The 16258-nt window shown below is 45.6% G+C and overlaps 1 protein-coding gene across 6 annotated transcripts in view; it reads right to left on the bottom strand.

Annotated features, from left to right (window-relative positions):
* Positions 1 to 16258, bottom strand: part of SCN5A (sodium voltage-gated channel alpha subunit 5) — a 222509-nt gene that overhangs the window by 173495 nt on the left and 32756 nt on the right. The gene's annotated exons all lie outside the window — the stretch shown is intronic.

Below are 16258 nucleotides of genomic sequence, written 5' to 3'. Positions count from 1 at the left end.
GTGAAGATCACAAATTTGTAGGTTTGCAATAAGTTTTGTGAGGAGTATTATTGGAAGTATTGCAAAAATGGAGAAGGGGAAGGATGATTTGTTAAGAGATGTAAGGGCAATATAAAGTTAAGAGGTGGTTAAAACGGTGGATCATCAGAGGTGCTGATGGAAGTCTAAAAAGATTGTATAAGTGATAAGTTTTGTGGCACATTTTATAATTTATATGTTAAAATCAATAAATATTAAAAAAAAAAAAAAATCTGCTGGAGACTGAAGGCAGAACCCTCTGTGTGCCAATCATTTCCTCTACAGGTGAGCCTCTGCAGAAAGAGAATTGGATGTGTTCTCAAGAGCATCTGCCATTCATGTGTGTTAGCAGAGAGGCCCAAGAGGAGCTGTGTGGACCCTAATATGCTCCCCAGTATCTTCTGTAAGAGAGAAAGGTTCCATAGCAGCACCTATGGGTTTCTCAGCAGAACTGGTTTGGAAGGATTCTGTGCAGGAAGAAAGTCTGAAAGCCATTGCCTTGAGGGAACGTTCTCACGGAGGCACACAGCAACAAAGTCGGTGCAAAAGGGCAGGCAGATCAGCTTTCTAATGATTCTATTTCAACAGAACAGGGAACAGAGCAGCCAAATAGTCCATCAATTAGAGATCCATTTGGATCCTGTTTCTAAAGGCCGGTCCAGCCCAGACCTCCTCCCGTTGCCGTTTGTTAAAAGCTGGCTTGCTTCTCGCACTCCGTCTTCGTTGTCCCTGGATTAGTCTTTATGTTTCCTCCTCTCGGGATTGTGGGCTCAGTCGCTCTCAGAGAATAATGCTGATCAAGCACAAAGAATAGCTGTGTGCCACCTTTCACACATCAGTGACCAATGCATGAAGATGTCTCGACGGATTGCGAACTAGCTTGAAGGGGGAGCGCAGACAGAGATGAACTAAGCTAAGCAAGACTTGCTTAACAGAAACCATCTATCACAAATGGGCAGGTGCACGTAAAACTGGCAGAAACATTCTAGTTCTTTTAGAACATATGAATAGCCTGTTAAAATAACATTCTAGGCAATGTGTGCTTTTTGAAAAGGCTCTGGAGGCAGAAGGCAATATAATCCAACAGCTGGGAATATAAGGGGGCACCAGAAGATGTCTGACCAAACATAAGTAAGGGGTAGCAAGAACAGTCTAAAGGTAAAGGGAGCCATGACCATTAGGTCCAGTCGTGACCGACTCTGGGGTTGCGGCGCTCATCTTGCTTTATTGGCCAAGGGAGCCGGCGTACAGTTTCTGGGTCATGTGGCCAGCATGACTAAGCCGCTTCTGGTGAACCACAGCAACGCATGGAAACACCGTTTACCTTCCCGCCAGAGCAGTACCTATTTATCTACTTGCACTTTTGATGTGCTTTCGAACAGCTAGGTTGGCAGGAGCAGGGACCGAGCAAGGGGAGCTCACCCCGTCGTGGGGATTCGAACCGCCGACCTTCTGATTGGCAAGTCCTAGGCTCTGTGGTTTAACCCACAGCGCCACCCGCGTCCCATCTAAGAACAGTCTAGTACCTAGTTAATGAGGCACCATTTGGGCAGCTGCCATGTCAAAGACCTCAGGAGCAGAGAGCTAACTGAGACAAGTCATACAACTAAGGCCAAATAACCCTGTCTGGCAGAGTAAGGATGAGCCACGCTTCTGCGTTCTTTCATTTTGCTCCCCTCCTCCAGTTCTTCCCTCACTTCTTTCGTTGTCTCCTCCCCAGGCGTGCTAGGCTACAGCAAAGCCATGCTAGTTAAGGACAGACGGAAAAGCCCTGCAGGATCAGGCCCACGGTATATCCAGTCCAGCATCCTGTTCTCACTGTGGCCAACCAAATGCCCACGCGAAGCATGCAAGCAGAAACTGAGAGCGATAACACTCTCCCCTTCCTGTAGTTCCCAGCAACTAGTATTCAGAAGCCTATTGCCTCTGACAGTGGAGGTAGAAAACAGCAATCATAGTTAGTAGCCATTGATAGCCTTGTCCTCCGTGAATTAGTCTAATCCTCTTTCGGGGGCTATCACTGTTTCTCGTGGGAGTGAATTGAATGGTTTAATTATATGCTGTGTGAATAAGTACTTTCTTTTGTCTCTCCTGAATCTTCCAGCGTTCAGCTTCAATGGATGTCAGTGCAATCTAGCATTATGAGCGAGAGAAGGACTTTCCTCTATTCACTGTCTATGTGCTGCATAATTTTATACAATTCTAGCAGGTCGCCTCTTACTTGCTGCCTCTAAACAGAAAAAAAGAGCTCAAATGCTGCAAGCTTTCCTCATTTGGGTTGCTGCTTTTTGAACCTTTTTCCAACCTTTCAATGTCCTTTTTTGAGGTGAGGCAAGAAGAACTTTACATAGCATTCCTAAAGCGGTGGCACCATAGATTGGTATAATGGCATTATAGGGTGATGCTTGTACTGGGAAATTGTGGCTGGAGGGTTCATTTCAAACCAGGGTGTGAAACCTGGATTTCGCATCCAGTTTTCATATTCTGGTTAGCAGGGGGCCCTTAAACCACAGGTTTGTGGATTGAGCATCATGGGGAAACGTGGCTTAAAGAGACTAAAATAACAATTGTTCTCAGGCTGATTTGTGTGAAAGTGTGCACTATGCAAGACATAAAGGTAAAGGGGCCCCTGACCATTAGGTCCAGTCGTGACCGACTCTGGGGTTGCAGTGCTCATCTCGCTTTATTGGCCGAGGGAGCTGGCGTACAGCTTCCGGGTCATGTGGCCAGCGTGACTAAGCCATTTCTGGCGAACCAGAGCAGCGCACGGAAACACTGTTTACCTTCCCGCTGGAGGGGTACCTATTTATCTACTTGCACTTTGATGTGCTTTCAAACTGCTAGGTTGGCAGGAGCTGGGACCGAGCAATGGGAGCTCACCCCATCGCAGGGATTCAAACTGCCGACCTTCTGATCGGCAAGTCCTAGGCTCTGTGGTTTAACCCACAGCGCCACTATACAGGATTTATTGGTATAAACCAATAAAAACCTGCCAGCGTGTCCCCAAAGTGTGATTTGCCTGGAATCCCATTACTACCATATATACTATTTGGAGCCAGTGCATTATAGTGGCTAGAATGTCAGAGTAGGAATGGAGAGACCTGGGTTCAGATCCAGCCATAGAGCTTGCTAGGTGACCTTTGGCCAATCACCACTCCACAACCTAACCTACTTCACAGGGTTGTTGTGAGGAGGGGTATGGGTGTGATAAATATGTGTATAAACCATTAACATTATTTTTTATTTCTTACTCCTTTCTTGGAACTGCTGTGTTAGATATGGTAATGGAAGGAGAGATAAGCTAAACCACAGTCATAACCCTGTCTCTTGCTTGTAAGCTTGTAAGTTTAGGGAAGCTTTTAATGTTTGACAGACTATTGTATTTTAATATTTTGTTGGAAGCCGCCCAGAGTGGCTGGGGAAACCCAGCCAGATGGGCGGGGTATAAATAATAAATTATGATGATGATGATGATGATGATGATGAAGGGACTTGTTGTATGTGATCGAGTGACAGGCTGTGTGTCCTAACCCTGTCTCATGTTTTTCACAGTATTAATATGCCAGGTCTCTTATCAGGGGTTTCAAGCAATCATCGTAGCAATGCATACCAAGAGTGAAGCAGCGTTTTTAATCAGTTGAGGATTAAAGATCCAACCTAAACTTGCAAAAAAAAAAAAAAAAAAGCGTGGGAAAAGGGGGGGGCAACATCAACACAGGAACATAGTAAGTGGTTTTCTTATTTTTATGTTTATAGAAAACAAACCATCAAAAAGCAGTTGCTCACCCGGGGTTGGTTTATGGGAGAGGCAGCCCTAATATTACTAATTTTTCAGGTCAGTTTCCAAACTGTGTTCTATTCATCCAGTTATTATGGTTTTAAATAGAAATATAATCCCCTCAGTGTTGGTTTTTTTTCATGTTTAATCTTCTCAGGCATCAGAACATTTCATTTTGATTCTTATAACCCACCCCCTCTCTGCAGCCTGCGATATTCCACATACAGGCAAGTGTGTGCAATGTGTTGTCTATTAAAGCAAGCACAAACCACCAACCCAGTATGATTGTGTGGAGGCCCTCCAGGCTCAAAATGTCTCTGTTTGCCACCTGCCTGGGACTACATATGGTCCCGAGTACAGCGGGAAACAATACACGGCTGATGGGTGCCATTTTGTCCAGCGGATAACACATTACGGAGGATCCTGGTGTGAAGAATCCTCTGCCGTTTAGCAGGATACTTCTCAAAAAGTAAGATCTTTGCCAGCTGCATGAAAAGTGACATCATTTATTGTTAGGACCAACTAAAGTATTTTCGCCCACAAAGATTTCACTTGGGGGAGGAATATGGATGCCATTTTAATGCGTGTCTGTTACGTGTTAAAATTACTTACAAGGCTTCCAGATAATTTTGTGTTGAGTCACTTCAACCCACCCCGAAAACGGCTGGGAATGTAACTTTCTCTTCAAATTAACTCTGTTTCTGCCATATATATATATATATATATATATATATATATATATATATATATATTTCACAGGCGAGTCCCCCTGCACATGTTCTATTTGCTTGTATGTTTTAATATCATTTCAAGGCTGCATTTTTGATTTTAACTAATATTGTTTTTATATTATTAATGCGTGTCTGTTACGTGTTAAAATTACTTACAAGGCTTCCAGATAATTTTGTGTTGAGTCACTTCAACCCACCCATAAAACGGCTGGGAATGTAACTTTCTCTTCAAATTATATATATATATATATATATATATATATATATATATATATATATATATATCACAGGCGAGTCCCCCTGCACATGTTCTATTTGCTTGTATGTTTTAATATCGTTTCAAGGCTGATTTTGATTTTAACTAATATTGTTTTTATATTATAAGTATATTGTACTCTTAAGAGATTTAAGAAACAACAACACATCAAGCTGTTTCGAAATTCTGTTTAAATAAATAAATCCAGGAGGGCTAAAGCCGTTTTGAGCCAAAACCGCCATTGACAACAGTGAGGGAGGAGGGAAACCCAATCAGGCCCCTGATTCTGACTACCAGTGTCAGCTATCTGAGGGAAGAGCTGTGTGACAGGAGCTGTCCTGTCTTCCTGGCCTGGATGTTGTGACCAGTTCTGTTCTGGGGGGGTGGCGAAGTGTTTCAGGGGAGGGTCTGCTCTTTACCAAGGGCAAGACGGCCAGAACTGCCACCGGCATCGGCTGCAACCTGAAGAGCTTGCTTCCCCCTCTTCCCTCCCATTCCCTTTTTTTCCTCCCATGTCATGACTTTTTATACTGTGAGCCTCAGGACGGGGTCCGGGGCTTAGATCTGATTTATGTTAAGCAACTCCGAGAGCCTGAAAGGGGATACAAATATTGTGCGTAATTAATGTCCCACTGGGTGAAGGGTGAATTCTGTCCTTAAATCTCTCTCGCTGCCTTTGGCAAAGCCATGCCCAGGAATCGCCATCTTCTTTCCTGGTCGTCCTCCTCCTATGCCTTTTATGGCTTAGGGCCCTCGTATTTACGGGACCGCCTCTCCTGGTCTGCCCCGCAGAGGACCTTAAGGTCCATGAATAATCATTGTTTAGAGGTCCCAGGCCCTAAGGAAGTTAGATTATCCTCCACCAGGGCCAGGGCCTTCTCAGTGATGGCTCCGACCTGGTGGAATGCTCTGTCCCAGGAGACCAGGGCCCTGCAGGATTTGACTTCCTTCCGCAGGCCCTGTAAGACAGAATTATTCTGCCTGGCTTTCAATTTGAACCTGGCCTGATCTTTTGTTCCCCTTCCTTCCCTCCCCCTCCCCTTTTTGTGAAGATTGCCTGCTCTGGGATCCCACAGCTGGTTCTCCCTTGGTCTCCTCGCTGACCCAAGTGGGACTAATTTAGCCAGCTAGCCCTAGTGATCATCTAATGTTTATTGGATGGATTTCCCCCCTAAATTGATTTTTGATTCTCGGTTTTATTGTTATTTACGTTTCATACCGTATCTTATGCTGGGTTTTTTTGTAGCATCAATTAAGTGTTTTAAATTTGTTGTTAGCCACCCTGAGCCCAGTTTCCTGAACCGGGAAGGGCGGGGTATAAGTAAAAATTTATTTATTTATTTATTTATTTATTTATTTATTTATTAATTACTCCATCCTGCCATGCAGAAAGGAGATGTGTGAAGGCTTTCCAACCACAGAAATAAAAGCATTGCAGGAAAGTTTGATAGCTGCCTGTCAGGATGCTGTTACAGGCATAAGAGTAGAGGAAGTAAAAATTACAACTGGCCACCCTAGACTTTTCCTAAATGGTCTTTAGGTGATCTCTCAGGGATTGGGGGCAGAGAGAAGAGAAAACTTTGCTTAAAGGTCTCTGCGCTCCCCAGAGCTAGCTGCCATGTTCTGAAAGGTGATTGCTAAGATGTATTCGAACTTCAGCGGCGATTCAATCTGCAGCAGAAAATAATCCATCGTTGATATGATGCCAATGGGAAGCAACAGCATTACGGCTTAACGGGATGGGCTGTTTACTGAGCTGCGAAGGCATTGGTTTAACTCCTTCCACCCAAGCATAAAATTGAACTGCGCGGAAGCAAAGTCGCTTATTAGACCTGAGGGGAAAGACCTTTTACGGCCAACGGGGCGACTTTTTCCTGAACTTCTGTGGCATTTCTGAGGTGCCCTTTGGAAATTAGTTCCTTCGAGAAGTGCCATGCTATGCTTGTCCCACTACCTATTTTGCTTCTTAAACAAGGCCAAGTTGAAATGGTACCCCACCCTTCCCATTTCATTGCCCCATTTTTAAGAGGCAAAATGGGAGGCCGGTTTTAGTGATTTTTCAGAGCAGGGGAGAAAAGAGAAAATGTAGGTAAATTGCTGGCCAGAGCAGAGAGCGCTTTTGTCCAGGAGGTGGTAATTAGTGGTCACGAATGTGTAAATCTATCAATTTCTCTTTTTTCAAATGTAGGGTCAGTTCTCCACTTTTCCACATCAGTTTGCTATTTATCTATCTATCTGTTTAATCTATTTATTTATCTATCATCTATCTATCTATGTTAATCACTCACGGACATTTTAGTGTGACACTACCCTAATATACATATTTTTGCAGAGCAAGTTTTCTTTATATAATGCATTTTGTATATTATTATTACTATTACTAATAAATGCTTCTTTATGCACACTTTACCTCAGTATCTGCATTTCTTGCCTCGAGAAACCAAAACTGACATTCTTCTCTACATATTCTCGAATTCCTGTTTTTATATGCCTTTATATTACTGTTTTTCTTATTTTATGTTGCATTTCTGTTCAAACAATATTACATGTGTGTGTGTGTGTGTGTGTGTGTGTGTGTGTATACATATATACACACATATACACACACAGTCATATCTTGGGATAAATACGCTTCAGGATAAGTATTTTTGGTTTGCGCTCCGTGGTGACCCAGAAGTAACAGAGCATGTTACTTCCAGGTTTCACCACTCACACATGCACAGACGGTCAAAATGACATCACACGCATGCGCGGAAGCAGCAAAACGTGACCGGCGCATGCGCAGACGCGCTGTCGTGTCTTATGTTCTGTTCAGGATGCGAACGGGGCTCCAGAACGGATCCCGTTCACATCCCGAGGTACCACCGTATCTCCGTTTATAAATGCTTTAAAATAAATTATAGATATATTACAGGTTGGGCCGAGTCCCAAAGAAGCAATCTTCATGAACATGTGCCCACCACCATTTAAAGTGCAGTGATTTCTTGGGGGGAGAGGAAGCCGGAGTGATAAAATTAAAGTATTGAATGGAACTTGCTACCACGTGAGGCAGTGATGGCCACAAACCTAAAAGGTAAAGGTAAAGGTACCCCTGCCCGTACGGGCCAGTCGTGACCGACTCTAGGGTTGTGCGCCCATCTCACTTAAGAGGCCGGGGGCCAGTGCTGTCCGGAGACACTTCCGGGTCACGTGGCCAGGGTGACATCGCTGCTCTGGCGAGCCAGCACCAGCACAGCACACGGAAACGCCATTTACCTTCCCGCTATAAAGCGGTACCTATTTATCTACTTGCACTTAATTGTGCTTTCGAGCTGCTAGGTGGACAGGAGCTGGAACCGAAGACGGGAGCTCACCCCGCCGCGGGGATTCAAACCACCGACCATACGATCGGCAGGTCCTAGGCACTGAGGTTTTACCCACAGCGCCACCCGCGTCCCTTCGCCACCCGGATGGCTTTAAAAGAGGAGTAGACAAATGCATGGAAGAGGACAGGGCTATTGATGGCTACTAGCCATGCTGGTTAAGTTCTGCCTCCACAGTTGGAGACAGTATTGCTTCTGAATACTAGTTGCTGTAAACCGCTGGAGAGGAAAGTGGCTCTTGTGCTCGAATCCTGATTCCGTGTTTCCTATAAGCATTTGGTTGGCCTCTGTGGCAACAGGATGCTGGACTAGATGGTCCTGTGGCCAAATCTGGCAAGCTTTTATTGTGCTCTTACATTCACAATGAGGCTCCCTCACTCCACGCCGCCCCAAAACAGAATGAAGACAGGAACATTGCCTGACCTTTACCTGGAATTGGCTTTGCGACAACACCACACAAATCCAATTTGCCAAATGAGTTCCCCAATTGGTTGGGATCGCTCAAGTAAGGAGGGCAATCAGTGGGAAGAAATGGCACCATAATAGCAGCAAAGAGGAAACAAATGCTGTGAACCATGGGGGAAAGGAGGGGACATGGAAAAAGTTAAAAACGGAAAGGTGTTTTCAGGGAATATCTTGGGCTCTTGAAAATATTCACAGGCAAATATTTGGGACACCTCTAATAATCCACAGCATCTGGCAACTGCTTCCACGTGCCACTGGGGCTCTGGGCTCGCGTCTCTCAAAGACGCCACATGACCAACAACTTTTGGACCTGGAGAGGATATCAAAAGCATTCTGTGGCATGGTTGTCTGCTCAAAAGCGCAGATGGGTCTGAAATCACACTGGATGTGAAACCTTTCAACGTGCCCAGCCATCTTGGGAGAATGTGTTAGCTACAAGGGCCAGCAACGTATCTTTTATTGCAATCTTTTCTTTGCTTTTCTGCGTTTTTCTGAAGGAGGAATGGGATGTCACTGGGCTACAACTCCTATCAGCCCCAGCCAACATGGCCAATATTCAGGGGTGATGGATAGTAGTATTCCAGCAACTTCTAGAGGCCACTACACTGGATCCATTCCCAAAGGAGTAGGGAAAATGATTCCCGGCCTCCATTGTTGGGGTCAGCCTGTGCCTGTGAAAACCAGCTGCTTGGCATCAGCAGTGGGGCGAATCCTGCTGTCATGCTCAGGTCCTGCTTGCAAGATTCCCACTGGCATCTGGCTGAGCCCTGTGAGAACAGGATGCTAGACTACTTTGGCCCGTGGCCTCATCCAGCCCGCAGGCTCTTCTTATGTTATTATGTCTGTAGACAGTTACTTCAGGCTGTTGAGGAAGGCCCGTGTGCTGGCGGGTGTCATGCTTTCGATGCAGAAGGTCTCCGGTCTAATGCGGTTAGAAGGATCTGGTGGCAGGTGGTGGGAAAGGCCTTTGGATGAGACCTTGGAGAGATGCTGTCAGTCAGTGGCTCAACTGAGCTGGTCTAAGGCACCATCATACATTCTAAGTGGGAGCAGTGATATCCTGGAAGGATATCATCTGAATTAGCCAGAGTGCTTACATGTGAAGCTGTAGTCCAGAACTGCATATCCGTAAAGTTCACTGATCATGGGTTGTGGCTTGCTCGCTGCTTGGCAATGCTTTTGCAGCCAAACTAGATATGCCGCGAATTGTGTGGATGTAACTAGCATGCCATCTTCCCCCCCCCCCCTTTTTTTTGTAACATATGAAGGCTTCACTTGAAATTCAAACAGCAGCTCCGGAGAACACGTTTTTCTTGGGACGGTGGCAAGGAGAGAAAGGGTTCAACCTCCCTTCTCTACTCCCAACCCTGAGGCTGCTAAGTCCCAAAACAAAAGATGTGCACCTTAATTGCATCAACACAATTAGCACTGTGTTCAGGTTGACCCTCAGGTACAAAGAGCGCCAAACCAGGACTTTTACAGAGTCCCTGGCAGGATGCCACAGGTAGATGCTGAGCTGAGTTCAGCTCGGTGGGTTGTAAGTCAGGCAGTCTATACAATTGCATGCAGACATATACTGCTCCATTATAAGCTGTAATACAATTAAACTAGCAAACAACAGTCAGTAAACCAGAAACCTTGCAATTAATGCTCAGACTAAAGCCACAGCCAAAAATCCCCCCTCTAACAATTTCACAGAGCCATTGGTCTCCTGTGAATGGGAAGGGGGTTTTTTGGCTGTTTTCGGGTGGCTGGAAAAATTTCACATATTTTTGTTGCAGGTGGTGGGGTTGATGCACCTTAAGACAAGATTGCCAAAGTGGCTTTTAAAATTATTATTAGATTTGGCATCCTATTGGCTGCCTTTTCAGTTGTTTAAAGGTGCATAGAAATGACACAAAGTACCATCATTTCTACAGACCTTTTGAGCTTGGAATCACAGCCAGGACAGCTGCTAAAAAGGCTTGTGGTTGGAGCAACTATGAGTCTTTCTTTTAACTTGTAAAAAAGAACAACAACAAAAAAGACCCTTAGGCCATCTTGTTTTAAGGTAAACCAACCAAAATTGTCAGTAACATTCTCCAGTACCTTCAGAGTCAGTTCCCCACCCTGTCCTGCCTGTCCAAAAGCTGGCCCAAAAGTTTCAGCACAGCTCTAACTCAAGACACACTCAATCAGCAAGGCGATACTTCTAAAGTGATCAGTTTTACTGGCACGTCTCAATCTTTTGGTGCAACAAGTAATTAGCAGCGCTCTACATCAAAGCTGTTGTTAATATCAGAGTCACGCGCATTTAGGACACCATCAGAAATTATTCTTGCATGGTACAACCCTCCCAGGAAGTTCTCCTGCATAAGCACCACTGAAATAAACAGGACTTGGGCGGTCTTGCACCGCTTCCATTTGTTTCAATGGTTAGTGTGCCCAGGGTGACTTCCAGGTGGGTTCTGCCTCTAAGTCTGGCATCCAGCTGCAAACGAGGATCAACTAAAGGGGGGGGGGAAGCAGCATTAAAAACAGCAAGCAAAACCGAGCCTTGGAAATCAGGGAGCATTCCTCAACACCACCCCAGCTCTCCTACGAAAACCAAACACGTTATTTGTGTTATTGCTCTTTGTGGCATCCGTACCAGATGTTGGCAATCAGCTAAGATACACATCAAAACTTTTTCCCCTCTTCCTGTTTCTTGGAGAGGCAGGGGAAACTGTGATTAGCACTGTGCTTGTTAGCACCTTGTCTAGTGTCGTCTCCCTACAGAAGGCTTTCCCTTTTCTTCCTTTCTTTGTTAATTAAAGAGTGTTTTCCTGAGTCGGGCAAGTGTGTGCACAACAGAAATAAATAATAGATTCCAGTGAATGTGTGGCGTTGCTAGTTATGGGAGGAACTCACAGGCCAGAAGTTCATTCAATCTTGTCAATATTTTATCTTTCCTGCCCTGCCCAATTACTGCAGTGTAGGGATGAGGAGCCTGTGAGACACCAATCAACTCCTGGTCATTGACCATGCCTCTTAGAATTGGTGTTCAACAGCTACATGGCCACAGATTCCCAATCCCCACTCTGTTGAGGGGCTCATAGGGATGCATGTACGTCCCCTTGTAACATTACACTAGGTATTATTATTACTGTCTAAAAATGGAGCCCCCCTTTGACAGTTCTCACATGTTCCACCTGAGAAAGAAGTTCATACTCACTTCGGCAACCTAGGAATGTTGTGGGACCCCTGCCCAATTACTGCAGTGTAGGGATGAGGAGCCTGTGAGACACCAATCAACTCCTGGTCATTGACCATGCCTCTTAGAATTGGTGTTCAACAGCTACATGGCCACAGATTCCCAATCCCCACTCTGTTGAGGGGCTCATAGGGATGCATGTACATCCCCTTGTAACATTACACTAGGTATTATTATTACTGTCTAAAAATGGAGCCCCCCTTTGACAGTTCTCACATGTTCCACCTGAGAAAGAAGTTCATACTCACTTCGGCAACCTAGGAATGTTGTGGGACCCCCATGAGAAATGTCACGAGCCCTACCAATACTCTATTGGTGCCCCTTCTGGTTCCTCAGATGTTTCACCTGTAGAAGGACCCTGTCATGGGCCAGGAGTCAGCTTCACCTGCTGAACAGCAGCCTGGAGGGGGAGAAGGAGGAATGACTTGACCTGCACCTGATCAGCCTTCAAGGACAGGAAGAGAAGGTCATTCCGCATTCTCCCACTTCAGGCTGCTGTCTGGTGAAGCTGTCTCCTGGCCCACAACATTCCAACATTCTCAATGAATTTCACATTGGTGAGGATTCTACCCATGTTCATCCCTATTAGACTGGGGCAAAGGTGGGGGGTCTGTAGCCCTTCAGAAGCTGTTGGAACACAACTTATTGGCAGCATTTGCAAACAGTCACTTACCTCTAACCTATGTGGTGCAGTGGGGCAAAATCTGATGGCATTAAAAAGAAAGAAAGGAAAAGGCACACCCATTCATCACCATCCCTCTTGAAATAACAGGTGGGAAATGTGTGATGCTCCAGATGTTGATGGATTAAAATTCCTCTCATGTCTGACCATGAGAGTTAATTATGAGATCTTGACTGTTTTAAGGGCCCAATGGGCAGCTAGCTAGTCTTGGATCTGGCAGATAGCGGTTCCATTCCCACCTCTGCCGTATGGATTTTTGATTGTGTTGTGTGTGTGTGTGTGTGTGTGTGTGTGTAGAGAGAGAGAGAGAGAGAGCGCACGCGCAATGGTGGCCAACTGCTGTAGTATGCAATCAAATGCAATCAAAATTGCTCAGCATATTACAAAGATAAGAAAAGCAACCTAAATCAATAAGCAGTAATAGTGGTGAAACAGCTAATAGGAACTCAGAGCACTGAAGTAAAAGGTTTGTCTTTCTTTCGTTCTTTCTTTCTTTCTTTCTTTCTTTCGTTCTTTCGTTCTTTCGTTCTTTCGTTCTTTCGTTCTTTCGTTCTTTCTAGGACCCTGAAGTCCAACAACCAAAGTAAGGTGCAAAATAGTAACTGAGGCCAGGCATATGCTAAGAATTAAGTCTGAATTAAGAATTCTGAATTTAAGAATTAAGAAAGTCTGAACTTAAGAATTAAGTCTAAGAATTAAGTCCACTCCTGGTTCCCCCCCAAGCTTTCTTTGTTTCAGCCTCCTAATTTGGGGGCATGGTTTGTTCTTGCTTCTGTTGTTACCCAGAGATCTACTGGTAGATCCTGAACTATCTTCTGCCTCTTCCCTGCTTTAAACTAATGAAAGCAAAGTCTTTGTAAATCTGTATCTATATTATATCTCTATTAATATCTATCTATTTATATGGAAAAAAAGATTTGTCCTATTGGCCCTGGCACCTGGTGTGGGGGCCAAGACATATTATACGAGCCAGAGATCAGCTGGGCTTAGTGCCACAACTGGAACACCCTGCTAATTGCAGCTACAGCGAAGTTTCGTGGTGACTCTTGGGAGTTCACAGTAATGAAAAGCACCTGGATAATTCAAGGAAAAGGGGAAAAAAGAGTCTCCAAGAAGACTAAAGGCAGGCATAGGCAAACTCAGCCCTCCAGATGTTTTGGGACTACAGTTCTCATCACCCCTGACCACTGGTCCTGTTAGCTAAGGATCATGGGAGTTGTAGTCCCAAAACATCTGGAGGGCTGAGTTTGCCTATGCCTGACTAAAGGAATTCTTCAAGGGTGACAGGGTCTGCACATCCCACCCGTTTTCACTGAAAATGTTAACTGAACTTTGACGAAGGGCAGCGTTTACACATTTTTAAATTAAATAATGGTAATTTGGAGGGGCCTGCTCAGAATAAACCAGCTCAAGCCTTTTCAAAGGAAGCTCCTAAGGGTTTGGATGAGACAGCTGGAAACTTTGTGCTTAGGATATAGGTTAAGCAAGGAGATGGGGAAAGCACCAAGATCAGTGGAGCAGAAGGGAGACCAGCTCTGGCGCTTCTTGTACCAAGCTGTTTGTTGTTGTTGTTGAGTCGTTTAGTCGTGTCCGACTCTTCGTGACCCCCTGGACCAGAGCATGCAGGCACTCCTGTCTTCCACTGCCTCCCACAGTTAGCACTAAGCTGTTTATTTAGCTTCAATAATAATATTAAAATTAGCATACCATTTTTATTAATGCTTAAAAGTGCAAAACCATTCACATTAGAAGTGATTTAAAAGAACAGAGGCTTTAAAAAAAATCATGTATAGTAACTTGTCTTTTTTTTAGGTACCGTACTTTTTTTAGGTACTTCACACACACACACACACACACACACACACACACACACACACACACAGTATTGTGCTTTTAAGTGTTATTACAAATGTTGCACTTTTGTATTATTTTCAGCATTACTATGATTTGTATAGTGTGTAGCTTCTGACAAAGGGCGCTTACCTCCTAAATCTGTTGAGCTAAACAAATAGTTGAACTAAGTAAACAGCTTACTGCAAGAAGCACCAGGGCCTGCCTCTCTTTGGGGACATAGGGCAGTAGGTATACCCCTCAACTGCCCCGATTAAATTGGGACATCCCATGGAGACCCAAAACACACAATTTTTTTGCCTCTGTTGTCTCGTGAGAGTCATGTGACTTGCATGAGAGCGCAGTCAGGAAGACACACGTCCCAGTTTTCAGCCTCAACCTGTTGGTAAAGGTAAAGGTAAAGGTACCCCTGCCCGTACGGGCCAGTCTTGACAGACTCTGGGGTTGTGCGCCCATCTCACTTAAGAGGCCAGGGGCCAGCGCTGTCCGGAGACACTTCCGGGTCACGTGGCCAGCGTGACATCGCTGCTCTGGCGAGCCAGAGCCGCACACGGAAACGCCGTTTACCTTCCCGCTAGTAAGCGGTCCCTATTTATCTACTTGCACCCGGAGGTGCTTTCGAACTGCTAGGTTGGCAGGCGCTGGGACCGAGCAGCGGGAGCGCACCCCGCCGCAGGGATTCGAACCGCCGACCTTTCGATCGGCAAGTCCTAGGCGCTGAGGCTTTAACCTTTAGCGCCACCTGCGTCCCCTTCAACCTGTTGGAGGGTATGGTAAAGGTAAAGGGACCCCTGACCATTAGGTCCAGTCGCGGACGACTCTGGGGTTGCGGCGCTCATCTCGCTTTACTGGCCGAGGGAGCCGGTGTACAGCTTCCGGGTCATGTGGCCAGCATGACTAAGCCGCTTCTGGCGAACCAGAGCAGCGCACGGAAATGCCGTTTACCTTCCTGCTGGAGCGGTACCTATTGATCTACTTGCACTTTGACGTGCTTTCAAACTGCTAGGTGGGCAGGAGCAAGGACCGAACAATGGGAGCTCACCCCGTCGCAGGGATTTGAACCGCCGACCTTCGAATCGGCAAGTCCTAGGCTCTGTGGTTTTACCCACAGCGCCACCCGTGTCCCGTGGAGGGTATGGTAGCAGGATGCAAAAGAAGATGATGCTTCCGTACCTTTAATAGTCATGCAGAAGAGGGTAACTTTAGCAGGTGTAGCTTGCCATGCAAATCCCATATATTTTGCAGCAAGTAAAGGTACGGGAGCCCTTTCCTCCTTCACATCTGGCCACCCTTTGGCGACAGGACTTGGTGCATGAAGGTTTGCCTTGTCCTACTTTCTGAAAGTAGCTCTGGCTCATGGCACTGAGGGCTGAGTCCTGCAAGCAACCCCTGATACCCAGCATCCTCTGCTGCAACGCTGGTTCACATATCGCTTGGGCTGCTTACACAGTCAGGCCAGTCCTGGCGTCTCAGCTCGGCTCAAGATGGAGACAAGATGGAAGCTGAAGTGTGTGCCCAGGGGGGAAGCCAGTACTTTCTGATTAGCATTCAAGTCAGAGGCAACAGGAACGCACAGGAAGTTTATTTTGGTTGCTGCCTCATATGCTCTTTCTAAATCACAGCGCTCAGCACTCTGGTTAACGTTATGGCAGGTCTCCCTGTGTTTCAACCTTTCCTCAGAGGAACTTCTACCTCACACAATTATTATTCTCTGTTATTTTTCAGCGGAATTACTTAGTTATGCAGGGCAGTGCGCCTCATCTGCAAACCAGCCCCAAAATGTACACTGTGTTGTGTTGACAAGACATGCCAAGCCCATCAAATACGCTGCGTGGTGGAGAGCCTGTGTTATGTTTCAACGCGCACACATTCAGCCTTGTTCC

Source organism: Podarcis cretensis (genome assembly GCF_951804945.1).
Source record: "Podarcis cretensis genome assembly, chromosome: 12".
Lineage (NCBI taxonomy): Eukaryota > Metazoa > Chordata > Lepidosauria > Squamata > Lacertidae > Podarcis > Podarcis cretensis.
Note: the sequence above shows the minus strand (reverse complement) of the source record. Positions and strands in the feature narration are given on the sequence as shown.